This window comes from Leucopleurus acutus (genome assembly GCF_964270905.1).
Source record: "Leucopleurus acutus genome assembly, chromosome: 2".
NCBI classification, from domain to species: Eukaryota; Metazoa; Chordata; class Mammalia; order Artiodactyla; family Delphinidae; genus Leucopleurus; species Leucopleurus acutus.
In genome coordinates this window covers 86714418-86729025 of record NC_139143.1, presented here as the reverse complement: position 1 = coordinate 86729025, position 14608 = coordinate 86714418, and the positions used below count along the sequence as shown (strand labels likewise).

At 43.4% G+C, this 14608-nt stretch overlaps 1 protein-coding gene across 1 annotated transcript in view; it reads left to right on the top strand.

The window, feature by feature from the left end:
• The window catches only part of LOC309957465 (uncharacterized protein), a 70438-nt gene that overhangs the window by 54817 nt on the left and 1013 nt on the right, over positions 1-14608 (top strand). Inside the window, exon 2 of the mRNA XM_082832724.1 lies at positions 10891-10982. The gene's annotated coding sequence lies outside the window, so the exon portion shown is untranslated. The remainder of the gene's footprint in view (positions 1-10890; positions 10983-14608) is intronic.

The window sequence follows — 14608 nt, the reverse complement described above, 5'->3', positions numbered from 1 at the left end:
ATTCATTGGATGGATTTGGTGATTAGGTTTGGCCATACTGGAGAAAGAATTTTGGTAAGTGGTTGGGTTAATTACAGAGGAAGAAAAGGAATTGTGGTAGCAAAGAACGTAGGTTACCCTTTGGATAAGTTGGGAATGAAAAGAAAGGGGAAAAAAAGAGTATTTGTGTACGAAAGATTTTACTGAAGATACTAAAGTAAAGAGAAAGTAAATGGAAGAGAGAGAACTGAGCAAAACCCTTCTGAGGTGAGATGAGATGACAAGGTTGGTCCTGCAATGTAGGAGAAGTAGTGGATAAAATTTGGAATAATTGCTGTGGGAAATGACATAGGAGGCAATGAGGATGCATAAAAGGATTGCCAAGTAAAAACTAATAAAGTTCAATTGAAGTTTCATCACTTGAAATTTGATTGAGATCCATTTTCTTGTTTTCATGGTTTTTTTCTAGTAATGTCTGCCAGCCCAGGAGTGGAAACAAATGTAGGTACATCTCAGCCTTAGGAATTTCCATTGCTGGGATGATGGGTGGTCAAGGATTCCAAAAGGCAACGTGGCTAATAAGAGCAACCTGGATGCAAACCATGGAGGTGAGGTCAAAGCTGCAGTAGTTGGGTACCAATCACAGAGAGGCTGGGAAGAGATTGTGGGAAGTGGGAAGAGTTCAGCAGTGAAGGCAGAACCCAGGAAAAATAACATAAGTGTATCTGAGGGGCAAAATTCCTAGAGAAATGTCTAGCAGAGTAAAATGAAATGAAGTAGTAGAAATACTCTCCCAGAATTATTCTTGGGAAAGAGGTTAATAATAAGAAATGAAATAGTTAATTAGTGGAAACTGAAGAGGAAAGGGGACATGAGACTGTAAGGACAGATGTGAAGAACTGGCCTGAAGACCAAGAAATCGGGGGAGAAATGGTTAGAGCAGATGGAACACATAGGTTGTTAAGCCATGATGGACTATGGCTAAATTGGAAAGCTGGGGAAGGGGGTCAGCATTTAATATATCAATCAATTAGGGCTCAGGAATTTGCGGGCTGAATGTCACAAAGCTTGACTTTTAGAAGGCAGGCAATGAGGGTAGGAGGCACAACCATGAAGGTTTGAGTGTGAATGTGAAGGAGAAACATTGGTGGTACTGTCTAAAGGGATCTGAGTGTCACATCACAGATCTGTCAGAGCTTTTACAGATAGGGTGCCTCTGATTCCCAGGTTGTGGAAAGCAGATATGTGGGGACACAGAACAAGACCCAAGCTCACATCAGAGTGCCAATGGCCCCAGGTGGAGCTGCAGGAAGGCAGGAGGTGGGAATTTTGATTTTTTCCTTACAAAAGAGACACTTAGCCCTCAATTTTCCTGGCAGGGATGAAGCTCTGGGACTCCCCATTGGCTTAAATGGACTGGTGAAAGCTAGGATAGGGAGATTTTTTTGTCCTCCATGGGCAACCTAAAGAAGAAATCCCTTCCTGACTATTTTATTACAGCACTGTGAAAGTCAAGATGCCATTCCATTCTAACCCCTCATTTTCAGTCATAAATGACTATCTTGGTAGTATTCCTTTGGGGTTGAAATTTGCCACTTTTGCTTTAGACGATGAGATAGATGAATTGGTAAGAAACAGTATAAGCAGCAGGAAATCGTGGACAAACTAAGGGCTTTGACCAAGGCAAGGATTTATTAGGGCCTCTTATAAACCTAGCAGCAGCTGCCTGAGTGGGTTCAACCCTTCTGAGTCTTGATCTCATCATTCCTAAGGTAGAATTTCATGTTCTCTCCTACAATAGTAAATATTGTTAGGAATGAATAATCCTTGGAGGTTAGAACAGTGCTGTAGAGTGTTGGACTTAAATTCTAGTCCCCAAAAATGGGCATAATTTTGGCAAGTCATTAAACTTCTATGTCTTAGAATTCTCATCTGTAAAGTAGGAGGTGTTTCTTTCCAACCCTAAAATTTAGGTATACGTTTATCAAGAGCTGAGAGAACAAAAGTGTTTCGAAGGTGGAGTTCACAGGTAGAAAAGACTGGCGGCACACTTAAATAACAGATGCTGTGATTACTTGAAGAACTAAGAAGCCAGACATACAACCCATGTTTGTATCACAGTGAGTGCATATCATCATTATGAGAAGCAAATTTCAGAAAGTAAAAACTCAAACCCAGATCTCTTTAGTGTTGAAAGCTTTTATTTTTAACAATACTACCATTTGGATTTTAAAAAATGATTTACCTTAGAATTTCTAGAGTGACAGAAATAGTTTGAAGCTTTTATTTAGAGGATGCTTTTAACAATGATTTCATCATTATCCATTAGTATTTATGTATATACAGTGTACTAGATCCCTGTACAGCAAAACAGAATTCTTTCTCAAGTGAGATGGAAATGCATGGAAGTTAGAAAATTCAGAGGAAAGAATTCTAGTAAAAATAGATAAACTATTTCATTACAATAAATAATATTTTAAAGTACATTTCTATCCCTTGTGCAAGGTAGCTAAATTAACATGACTTTCAGCTTGCTTAAATTCTCAGTATTATTGCTCTTTTAGCCTAGTGTTGCACATTTAATATTCATTTGCTTTTTTCTTCTGGTTCAATAAATAATTCCCAACTTTGACACATATAAAGTGTCAAAGTTAAGTGAGGGTGTAAGGCCTAGTAAAATGGTTAAGACTTTTTTGCATGTGTGTCATTATTATAATGAGCTTGTTTTTTGAGCTCTCTGAGCAGAGGTGATCTGGTTTATTTTAGTAGTGGTTTTCTCTTACAGATAAGTCTGTGAATCCCTTCTTTCCATCTACCTTAGCAATCCCAAATGCTTCTTGTGTATTTCTGGATTAGTTGTCTTTTCATATGTCCATACCTGACTTTTTCCTCCTGCCTTCTTTTACAGAGGTGCCTACTACGTTTCATCAAATATTCTATCACCAAAATTTGACAAGAAAGCATTTTAATTATTTCGCATTTGGAATTCTTCAATCGATCCTAAATTTATATTGTTTATACCTGCTTTTGTCTTTTTTCTTTATTTATATGCTCAGTTATAACAGAAGACAAAGAGAAAACATCTTGCTATGAAAAAAACAGTTTTTCATAGAATCTAAGCTGGGGAGCCATGGTATAGAAACTTACATGACCAGCTTACAGTTTTAAATGGTTTCTAAAGCTTTATCATTTTGGGCTCTCCTGTACCATCCTTTACAACCAGCACCATTCGTTAAAAGATTGCCCTAAGGAAGGTTTCCTATTTTCTAGACAGGGAAAGTGACATAGAGATAAGTACCTGGTTAAAACCATGGTGATAGAAGCAAAAGCAGAAGAAAATTTATCTACTTCTCTTGGCCATGTTGCCTCCATCTATCTTCGGGGAGAATACGCAGTACATTATAGCATAAGCAGTCTTCGCTTAACTGATTCAGAAAAGCTGCCGGGCCAGTGCATATAGTTGCAGAAACATCTTAGATCAAGACTCTACAAACACAGAGATGTAACACTGTGTTCTGGGGAGGGCTGTGGAGCAGACAGGTCTGTAATAACAGTTGGGCAGGGCAGCAACAAGGGCCACAAAGATAAAACAGGAGTAGTGGGAATCTGAGCTTTATTCAGCAACATGCGCTCACCATGATGCCATCATTTTTCCTTCTAAGAAAAAGTGCAGTCTAATGGGTTACCTTCTCACTTCACAGGGGACAGTGCCGGGATGCCCGGGCTTTGAGCTCTCCAAAGCACAGGCCTCCCAAAAATCAGGGAAGTGATGCTGCGATTAAAAAAGCGGTTGTGAAGCGATTCGAGGATCTAGGTAGAGGTCCTCAATGGGCACTAGGTAGCGATGCGTGAGCGGGGCTGGGCCGGGCCCCATAAGGAAGGGGAAACCCTGCACCAGCCAACGCATCTGCAGGACCTGGCGAGAATGTGCTTTGGAGAAGCTGGAGGAGAGTTCAACCCCAAGAGGGGCCTGCACCCTTGGGAGGGGAGAAAGCCGACAACAGCAAAGGCAGTGCAGAGATTGAGGGGTGAAGACAAGGGACGGGAGAGGGGATGGGGCAGGGTGGAACCGCATCCGGGAGGTGCGCGGGGGGCGCCTTGAAGATTGAGGACTAGGCCGGGACCAGGACGGCAGGGAAGTGTGAGGGAAAGACCCCTTCCTTTGGCAGCTCCCAATGTATTTCTGTCAAAGATGGCCAAATTCCACGCTGCCCTTCCCCCCTCCGCGCCTTTTCCACTGGGTTGCTTCTCAATGCTGCGAGAGGCAGTGGGGAGGTCCGGGTGAGTGTGTGCGCGGGGAGGAAGGTGCGGGAAAGAAGCGACCCTCCCTGGCCGCCCCTCCCACCCCCACCGGCCTTTTGGGAGGTTCTTTTAGTTGAGAAAGGGGGCTCTGCCGCTTTAAGGTGGGGAATAGGCGTCACCTCTGGCCGGGTGACGAACTGGGGCGGGGACCTGGTGGGCGTGTCCATGCAAAGCAGGAGGTGGTGCCGGCGGTGGGCGGCTCCATAGTAAAATATTGGAGGGAGGGGCGGGGTCGAGGAGGCGAGGCTACTTGGTGGGCGGGGCGAAGGGGGCGGTGCCTCTTCGGGAAGGCAGGGGAGGGGGAGGAGGAAGCGGCCGGTTGGTACCATTACGCGCGTTCCGGAAGGGGGACAAGTGACATTCCCTTGGAGGGGGGCGGGCCCTTCCCGGCGGCGGGGCCCTTACTGAGGCGGGGAGGGGCGTTCCCCCTTCCCCCGCCGGGCGGAACGTCGGGGCCGGGGGGAGGGGGCACTCCTTCGCTCGCGTCAGAGGCGGGGCCGGCGGTACCTTTCGTGGCGCGGTGCGGCTGGGGGAGGGCCGAGGGGAGGGGGAAGGGGCGGTACCAGGAGGGGGGTGCCGGAAAGGGGGAGGCGCCGGCGGACAATGGAGCCTATGTGTGCTTGCGGGAGTGGGACGGCGCCGCCGCCGCCGCTGCCGCCGCCGGGGGGAGACGCTGCGCCGCCGCTGCTGCTGGCCCGGGCCCCGGCCCCCCGGGGCTGAGAGCCGCCCCGGACCGAAGCCCCCTCCCCTATTCTGTTCCTCCTCTCCCCTCCCCCACTCCTGCCTCGGGGGTAAGTGGCACCTCAGGGGGAGGGGGAGGGGAAGGACCGAAGCCGGGGGTGGGGGGGCCGGGTCCGCGTCCGCGTGTTTTGAGCGGGTTTGAGGGCAGGGGTAGCGAAAGCCGCGAAGGGCTGGGGGGGTGGGGTGAGGGGAGAGAAGCGGTGGGGGTCGAGGTCGTAGATTTAGAGTTGAGTCTAGAGAAACCTGTAGGGGGAGATGGGGGGGCGTCCTCTGCCCACCGCTCACTGAGTGGTGGGGAGAGACGGAGGCATCTCTCGGTTTATTTTTTAGAGGATGTGTCCCAGGCGGTGCTTGGAGAGACTAAACGATGAGATGGGACGGTCCCAGGGTCCTGGGATGAAGGGGCATTCGAGGGGCGAGATGGAGAGCTAAATGAGGGAATTCGAGCTGAGTCTGGTGGGGTCTGTTAGACCCCGGAGATGGATAGTGAAGTACAGGGGACTTTGCAGGCCAGTGACTTGTTGGAGGGTTGGGGAGAAGTGAAAGCGAAGAAGAATGTTCATGTAGTAAAGGGCTCCAGCAGGTGAGGTGGGGATGTCTAGGTCACTGAGTCATTGTGGGGGTCGTGGACACACCAGTGGTTTCCAAAGTGGAGCTGTAGCCATTAACCTTTGAAAGTTGCAAAGACTATTAAGATGTCACTGGTTAGTGTTGGGCGAGCCTGGTGAAATGGAGATATCCCAAGGAAAAAACAGCAGGGTTGGTTATTATGTTCAGAGGGAAGGGCCAGAGGCCTATAACAGTGTTGCTGGGGGCCTTAGGTGAAGGCTCCCAAGCCTTGAAGGAGGAGGCCTGAAATCTGTCCTCCAGAGCTCTGCCCTGTGATAGAGAGGAGTGACTTAGAGCCTAGATTGCAGACAGTTGGGGACTATTAAAGTTACTAAACAAAGTAGAGAAATGGACATAACTATGTGTTGGTAGCGAGAGACTAAGATGGGGTAGAATTGGTGCAGAGTTAGACTGTGGTTAGGGCAGACATGGACAGATCCCTGGCAATGACTTTAGTGGGAAAATGATTGAGTGGCTGTGTAAAGAGTTACATTTTGATCAATGGTGTGTGATGGAGTATTTGTTAGCATTTGATATATTCAAGAATTAAGTGTTTATTCTTAGGTCAGAGATCTGAACTCTTGTACACTGAGCACAAAGTGATGAATCAGAATTAGCAGGTAGGAAGGATAAGTAGTTGAGAGTAAGGGGTAGGGGGTGCAAATGAATATTGGTAGATAAGACTCCTGTGTGGACAAGAACTTTTCACTCTTCATGGAGATTGTACAACATGGTTGTTCTGTTGATTTTGGTTTTTGACTGGATACTAATGATATGGGAAGGTTTAACAAGGATTTAGTGTGAACAATGTTATGGTCCTAAGTACAAATTTAAGAAAGACCTCCTTACTAACTATTGAAAAAGACCCAATCTGTAAAACACAGAAATGGGTTAATAAAAGCAGTTAGATGGCATAAGGATGCTTTGGGGAATGAGGATTCCATTAATTAGTGGTTTCGATAAGAGAAAATTTAATGCAGAGTTGAGATAGGGATGACCTTTCATAGTTTTAGAATCTAGGATCTAATGGTATTGAACCATTAGAATATTATTTTGTAATAACAGTGTTGAATGTAAGATGATAATAGTTCCTAAACATAACGGTAGATCGATAAGAAGGTCATTGACTAAAAGATGAAGGAACAATTTCCATACTGTTCTCTTTTTATAAGGCAGGTTTTATGTAGTAACTTGGCTCCTGAGCTAAGGATTCCTGACCTGGATTCTTAGATGACTAGTGTAAGTGAAAAAGCACTTACGTACTTTGGAATTTATTCTATGGGATATTTTTCCCATAGCCTTCAAAAGTGTGTCTGTTCCCATGGATCAAAAGAAAATGCTCTCTGGGCTTCCCTGGTGGCGCAGTGATTGAGAGTCCGCCTGCCGATGCAGGGGACACGGGTTCATGCCCCGGTCCGGGAAGATCCCACATGCGGCGGAGCAGCTGGGCCTGTGAGCCACGGCCGCTGAACCTGCGTGTCCCTAGCCTGTGCTCCACAACGGGAGAGGCCACAACAGTGAGAGGCCCGCGTACCGAAGAGAAAAAAAAAAAAAAGAAAATGCTCTCTGGCTTGTAGGGGAAAAAAGTACAGAGGTTTCACAAGCATTATAATCAACTTAATATTTGATCATGGTGAGCTGGTATAGTGGTTAGAGCCTTGAACTTGGAATCAGGAAGCTGGCTTTACCATTGACTTATGTGTGACTTTAAACAAATCTCTCATATTTATTCTCCAGTTTTCCCATTTATGAAGTGGGGATACCACTGCCCTAACCACTCACAATGCATTGCAGCACTTAACAAGTTAATGCTTATCTGCACGGTGCCTTGGACACTTCTGGGAATGAAAGTTTACGTAGCCCAACTTTTTTCTCACTTGTAAAAAACTGCTATCTCTGGAACAGACCAAATTCAGCTTCTGTAACAATTACAGCAGCATGCTTGATCAGGGAAGAAAAAGGAGTACCTTATACATCTACCTTGTTCTGTTGTCCAGGTTTTGGTTTTATATTAGTTTTGAAAGGTGATACCTCTTCCCCATTTAGTGGTAAAACAGGATAGTGATGACAATTGTAGAAATGTAAGCAAAGGTCCCCATGAGAGAGTGGGACTGTACATGCTGTGAGTGTTAACCTAGGCTGATGCTGACTCTAAATTTGTGTGACCTTGGACATGTTACTTGGCTTCCTGGTGGCTTAATTTTCTTCAACTATGAAGTACTGCTAATGGAATGACTTACTTGTCTGTCTGCCTTGGTGACTATGTTAGGGTCTATAGAAACTTTATGTGCTCTAGATCAGAAGTTCTTAATCTTCTACGTCCCATGTTTTCCTTTGGCAATTTAATGAAGCATAGGACCTCTTCTGAGAATCATGTTTTTTAAATATATGACTTAAAATATATAGAATTACAAATGACACGGAAACAGTTATCAAACTGTTAAACAATTGTAATACAGTAGTTTGTATGTTTACAACACATTAAATAACAAAATGTAGCTTCAGACCTAATGATACTATAATTTTGAAGTAGTGATGAGTGTAAATATTATGTTGAGAGATCTGCAACAACTGTAATGTGATGTGAAGTGTTTTGTGGTTCCTCTTGGTGACATAGTCAGGGGATTGCTAATACTACTGTGGGTTGTTACCTACATTCACAGTTAAAGGTGGTGCTAACTTTTACTTGGAGGTTAGTGAGTGTGAAGATCAAAATTTTCGCCAGCCAGGTTCACAGGTGCCACCCCTCCCAAGTCTCTCCAGAGACTCCTTAAGAGGTCGTGGATCCCAGGTTAAGAGGTCCTGCTGTAGACCAGCTGATTTTTGAAAGTTGAATTATCTAATGGCCACTTGCCTTTTAAGCTTTGTAGGTTTTTTTCAGCATCTTCACCATGCTAAGAACAAGGGCATAGAGAAGATATGAAATAAAAGTCTATTTTACAACCTGTGATAACTGTTCTTGGTTGGGGAGAAAGTTAAAAACAGTGATTAGAATGAGGCTTTTGTGCCTGATGGATTTTGCTTTTCTAAACTTCCCAGTCTTCAATAGGATAGAAGTAGGCTATAGTGCTCCAGCTTCTTGCATTTTGAGTTTTAGTGGTTTTGCCTTCCTTCCCCATTTTTGACCTAATTATTTTCTTACTATTCCTTCTTCCAAATATTGTTTTGGTCACAGAGCATTGGGGAATGGGTGGTTTTCTTTGCCGATGGTGTGATGGGCTATGAACTTTTCCATTCTTCTCATTCCTGTAGGACTGAATGTGGGACTAGCTGGTGTTACTCCACTTTGACCTAAAAATTCCTTTCTGTTTGGGAGGCAGAGATCACTCTTGGAAAGTTCCTCTGTGTCCCAATGTTAGAAGAGAGAGCAAATTGGACATCTTGAAAGGTAAAGAGCCCGATGATGAGCACGTAACTTCTGTGATTCAGTCTGTGCATTTTGGATTTTGTTTCTGCTTCTGTAGGGTCTCTTGTAAGTTAAAACTATATTTGTTCATTACTGTAGCAGTTCCCAAGGCAGAGGTCATCAAGTTAAATGCAAGTCATAACTGTAAGTGCAATTACCTTGTACTTTCCTATGAACAGGGACTTCTGCAATAAATTATTTCCTAGGAAAGGCAGATGGTAAGAAGTTAAACAAGTATTTATTGTGTCATCATTGATTTGTATGAATGTGAGGCAAGAGTAGCAATACACAAGCCTCAAGCTCATTATAATACACAAATGAACCAGCATTTATTGAGTTTCTTTTGGGCCCTGAGATGATGACCCTTTCCTCAGGGGGTTCCCTGACTATATATAACAGGGAAACAATTTTTAAAGTGTTCTAACAGTGTCATGAATGTAATGCTGTGGGGCCATGGAGGACATTCCTGGGGATAGTTTGGAATCAAGGAAAATTTCACAAAGAAGGGATATTTGTGCTGACATTTTACTTTGGGTAGCCATTACTCTAAATGATGACAGATGACGTTCGTTTTTGAATGGTTAAATTCTGTCGAAACTCTTGAGCTTGATATAACTTTATTTGCTTGCTTAAAGTTTGTTAGCTTGAAGGACAGTAGGTGAGTTTTTACTCTTTGAATATGAAAACATATATTAGCTTTTTGTTTGCACCAAAGTTTTCTTTTCTCCACATGTTTGGGAAAGATTGGTTCTTCCTATTGTGTGCTTTTTCTGAGAGGAAGCCTTTGAGTAGTTGGCATGCCAGAAGTTAAGAATGAGCTAGGAATGGAATCCTGAGGCCTTTTAGTTCCACATTCTAAGTTTGATACTATGCCTTTTATGGTGTAGTGGTCATAGCATAGAAACGAAATTTGTTAAACATGACATAGTTGTAATAAACTTGACTTCTTAGAGCAGGAGAGTGGAAAAGGATCATTGGAAGAGTTGAAATCGGAATTATAGAGGTGATTCTGACCTAAGTTAGACTAATTTGTGAATTTATTTACAACTTTGTGGTAACCTTATAGAGTTTCCTTTTAAAGATTCCTAAATAATTTGGCCTTAGGACAATCTGGAACTTGGTTCTTCCTTGCCATTTCAAAACTATAAATTCTGGGCAAAGGGGGAGGCTTGGTGTTATAATTCTAGTTTACAAGGACTAATGTTGGAAATTGTTCTGCCTGGTGAGTTACTTAGGGTTTTATTGAATTGTCTAACTCAAGTCAGTATAGCATTTCACGCACAGTAGGCTCTCAAGCAAAGGAAATCATATGGTCCTGTTGTTCAGTCATATGTTCCCACAAAAGTATGTGAAAATAAATTTCCTTGCTGCATGCTTGCCATGTAGAGTTACAGTTGAGAGTAGGGAGGAACTGTGAATGGTGTGCACTTTGTGAATTCAAAAGTGTATCTGGAATTTTGAATCTTTTACCTTTACAGTCACCTCCCAATTCTCTGTACTAATTAGGAATGGGAAGAAGCAAAAATGTGAGGGGTTTTTTTCCTACTAAATGTTCAGAAAAGTAGAAAAATTGATTTTATTTGCTATTAATATTTTTCCAGTTTCTGAAAAGAAAATATGCACTTGGGAAGGAGGGAAAGTCACAAGGCCCTTGAGATATCTACAGATTGGATAATATACCCTGTAATAATTGGAAGGTGGTTCTGTTTACATGGGAGGCGATAACTTCCTCTTAAACTAATACTCTAGAATAAATAGGAAACCTGTTCTTCTCTTAAGATAGTAACAATGATACTATTGATTTTTTTTTTAATCACTTAGAAACTCTTCTTCTTTATTTTATCCTCATGCAGGTGAGGGTCACCTTTGAGACAGGGGTTCCTGGACTCCGCAAGCTCCTCCCCTCCAGGATGAGCACTGCTGTATCGTGACCCTTGGGGTTTTGGTGAGTAGCCTGATGGATGATAGCACTAGAGAGCATGCGTGGCTTAGAAAGATGATCTTGGGGGAAAGCTTCAACTTTTATTCAACAGATATTTTTTGAGCAAATAGCACGTGTCAGACACTATAGTAAGTGCTAGGAATACAAGGATGAACAAATCAGTCTTGATCCCTGCCTTCATGGAGTCTAGCATGAGAGATGAATGTTACGCAAATGATCACATAATCATACAACATGGGAAATGTTGTGAAGGAAAAACACAGGATGCTATGAAAAGAGTGTAATGGAGAATTTCGTCTAGATTAGTGGCTATACAGTATCCTTTCTCTCTGAAGAAGAAACACTGAAGCTGAGATTTTCTTCACTCAGCGAAAATATTCAACTTGATATGGAAGGTTAGGGGTGAGGGAGAGAGGTGTCAAGAATGACTCCAAATTTCTGTCATGAGCAGCTGGGTGGATGAAGGTGCCATTTACTAAAACATAGAAAACTGAAGGGAAAATACTTTTGGGATGGAGGCTATATACAGAAGAAGAATTCATCTTTGTCTTTGTTAGGTTTCAGACATCTAGTGAGATGTCAAGTTGGCAGTTGTGTATACAGGTCAGCAGAGCAGAAGCTGAGCTGGAGATGGAAATTTGGGAGTGGTTGGCATGTAAAGAGCTTATAGAATACGAAGAGAAGACGCCCCAGGGTAGAGTCGTGAGGAACTCAAAATTGTAGAGATTGGATAGAGAAGGGGCCAGCAAAGGAAGCAGGTGAAGAGTGACTTGAGAGGAAGGAGGAAGACTGGGGAGGTGTGGTATTATGGGAACCAAGAGAGGGGAGTTTCAAGAAGGAAGTGATCAACTGGCGGAGTCTACGAGATGGAGTAAGATGAGGTTAGAAAAGTGGTCAGTGGTGACCTTAACAAAAGTCATGGTTTTTGTGATCTGTGGGTAGAAGTTGGTTTAAAATGGTTAAAGGGTGAATGGCAAGTAAGGAACTGAAGACTGTGTCTCATCAACTCTGGTAGAGAATCTTGGCTCCAAAGGGGAATAGAATGCCAGAGCTGGTTTTGTTTTGCTTTAATTTTTTTGTTTTTTTTAATCTGGAAGATACTACAACATGTCTGAAAGCTGATTGGAAATATCCAGGAGATGCAGGACGTAGAGAGGTGGCCACCGGAGAGAGTGAGGGTGCTCAGTAAGCTGGAAGGGATGGGACCTAGACCACCTGTGGTAGGACTGACCTTTGGGGAGAAGTGGGCTTTTTTTTCGGTTTCATTAATAGGGAAGAAAGATGGGATAGGTACTGATAAAAAGAGATTTGCAGATTTGGTGGTGAGGAATCCTGCCTGGTGACTTCTCTTATCCCTGTTAAGTCCTGGGCAAGACCATGCACTAGGAGAGGAGGATGATGGTTGGAGATGGCGAAGGTAAGAAATGCTATTAGGCAGGATAGGTGAGCTTGCTAGAGAATGGCAGTAGTCATGGTTAACCTGAATGTTTATGTTGTGCTGCTAAGCATTTTCTGTGTACTGGCTCACCTTGTCCACCAAGTCCATGCTTAGCCAGGCACTGCAGTGATGAAGAGCATGGCCAGTGTCTGGCTGAATGCCACCTCCACCACTTACTGGGGTGCGACCCAACTTACTTGGGCAAATTACTTACTGTTTCAGAGCCTCAGTTTCCTCATCTCTAAAACAGGGATAGTAGTAGGACCTGCCTTCTGTGGTTGTTGTGAATGAGTTAGTATGTACACATAGTAAAAATTTTAAGTATTATTTAAGAAGAAAAGAGAGAAAAATTATATAAGCAGATCTTAGAGTTAGGAGATTTAGTTATACTGGGGAAATATCTCACTCTGGCTACAATTAACCATTCTGTGGAAGATCTTTTCTAGTCCCTAAAGGTAAACATTTGAGCACTAACCTGAAAATGTAGGAGCTGAAAGAGTCTCATTTTATTCTTTGGTGTTGTATGATAAGATACTTGGCAGATTTCTTGCTTGGTTGTTTTTGGTGTCAGGCTAAAGCTAGGGTGACTTATTTCAACAACTCCCTTGGATTAGGGGTTAAAGCACCTGGATTTTATTCCCATCACTAGGTGAGCCCACAAGCTTGTTTCAGCCTTCTGTGCTGTCTCTCCACCCGTAAAGTAATGGTAAGGAGATGGCTTAGAGGAAAGAGCAGGTCAGAGAGCACTGATGCGAAACCTGGGAGAAGCCCATTCACACCTCCGTCCATTCATCTGTAAAATGCCGTTGATGATTATTATTAGAAATAATCTTTGCTACCAGCTCATCAGAAATGCCTGGCAGATTGAGGTGATTTGATATTTGTAATATGTTTAGAGTTTCTTTGGAAGGAGAGTGCAACACAAGTGCCAGGTGTTTTTGCTCTGAGAGGAACTGGGTACATCACCAAGAGTCCAACCACATTCTTAGTACGTCATGCTGAGTATTATAGAAAAACCAAAGAACTTTAAAACAAGGTTCTTGTCTTCAAAGAGCATAGTCTACATAGGGAGATAAAAAATACACATGGGGGCTTCCCTGGTGGCACAGTGGTTGGGAGTCCACCTGCTGATGCGGGGGACGCGGGTTCGTGTCCCGGTCCAGGAGGGTCCCGCGTGCCGCGGAGCGGCTGGGCCCGTGGGCCATGGCCGCTGGGCCTGCGCGTCCGGAGCCTGTGCTCCGCGGCGGGAGGGGCCGCAGCAGTGAGAGGCCCGCGTACCGCAAAAAAAACACAAAAAACAAAAAACAACACATGGGACTATTCAATTCGACGTATGATTGAGTGCTAGAATGTGTGATGCAGACAGAAAGTACCAGAAGAAGTTACAGAAGGGGACTGTATAGGTGATAACTTCTTTTTTTTCCTGAGGTGAATGTTTTCTGATGGCTTTGTCCATGCAAGATTCATTTACCACTTCTGTTTTACCAGTGATTCCCGATGTTTAGTGGGAGGTTACAATATGGTGTATGATCATATATTATGTTGAACTTGACAGCCACAATCAGTTTTATAGTCTAAACTGGAAAAACAAAAAAAGCTAAAGGTGGTGGGGGATAAACATACAACCTTAAATATAATCAAGACCAAAATATTTTTAGGATGCTTTCTCCCAAGGTCAGCATAGAAACATTCCGTAACATTGTATTCTATTTCTTTTTCCTGACTTCTTCATTTAAAAGAAAAAAACGTGATTGTATGCACTCAGAACTTCCATAAATTCCTTTCATGGTCTCAGGTAAAATCGCTGGGACTGTTGCAAATTTCTAAATGAAGAAATAGACATCTAACACTTGACAATGATCATATTCAGTGCCAAGTCCTAGAATATAATGGATCCGCCCAATTTTAGTCCAGTTTTTGAGCCTCTCAAAGTGTATGTAACACCTAAGCTACTTCTAACTCCCTTTGATTCTTTAGCCACTAATCCTGCATCTAATATCCTCATTCAATCCTATACCCCATGGATAAGATACCAGAAGGTAGAACGGGAGGTGCGGGGGGACAGCGGTTACCAAAAAACCACATTGGAACTGCCCTGGAAGGACCAGTGACTGAAAGTGTATCTTGGTTTTCCCTGTTTAGGCTTCCCTAAATAAAGGGCTTTCTCATTTGTTCTCTGGCTAGGTTTGGG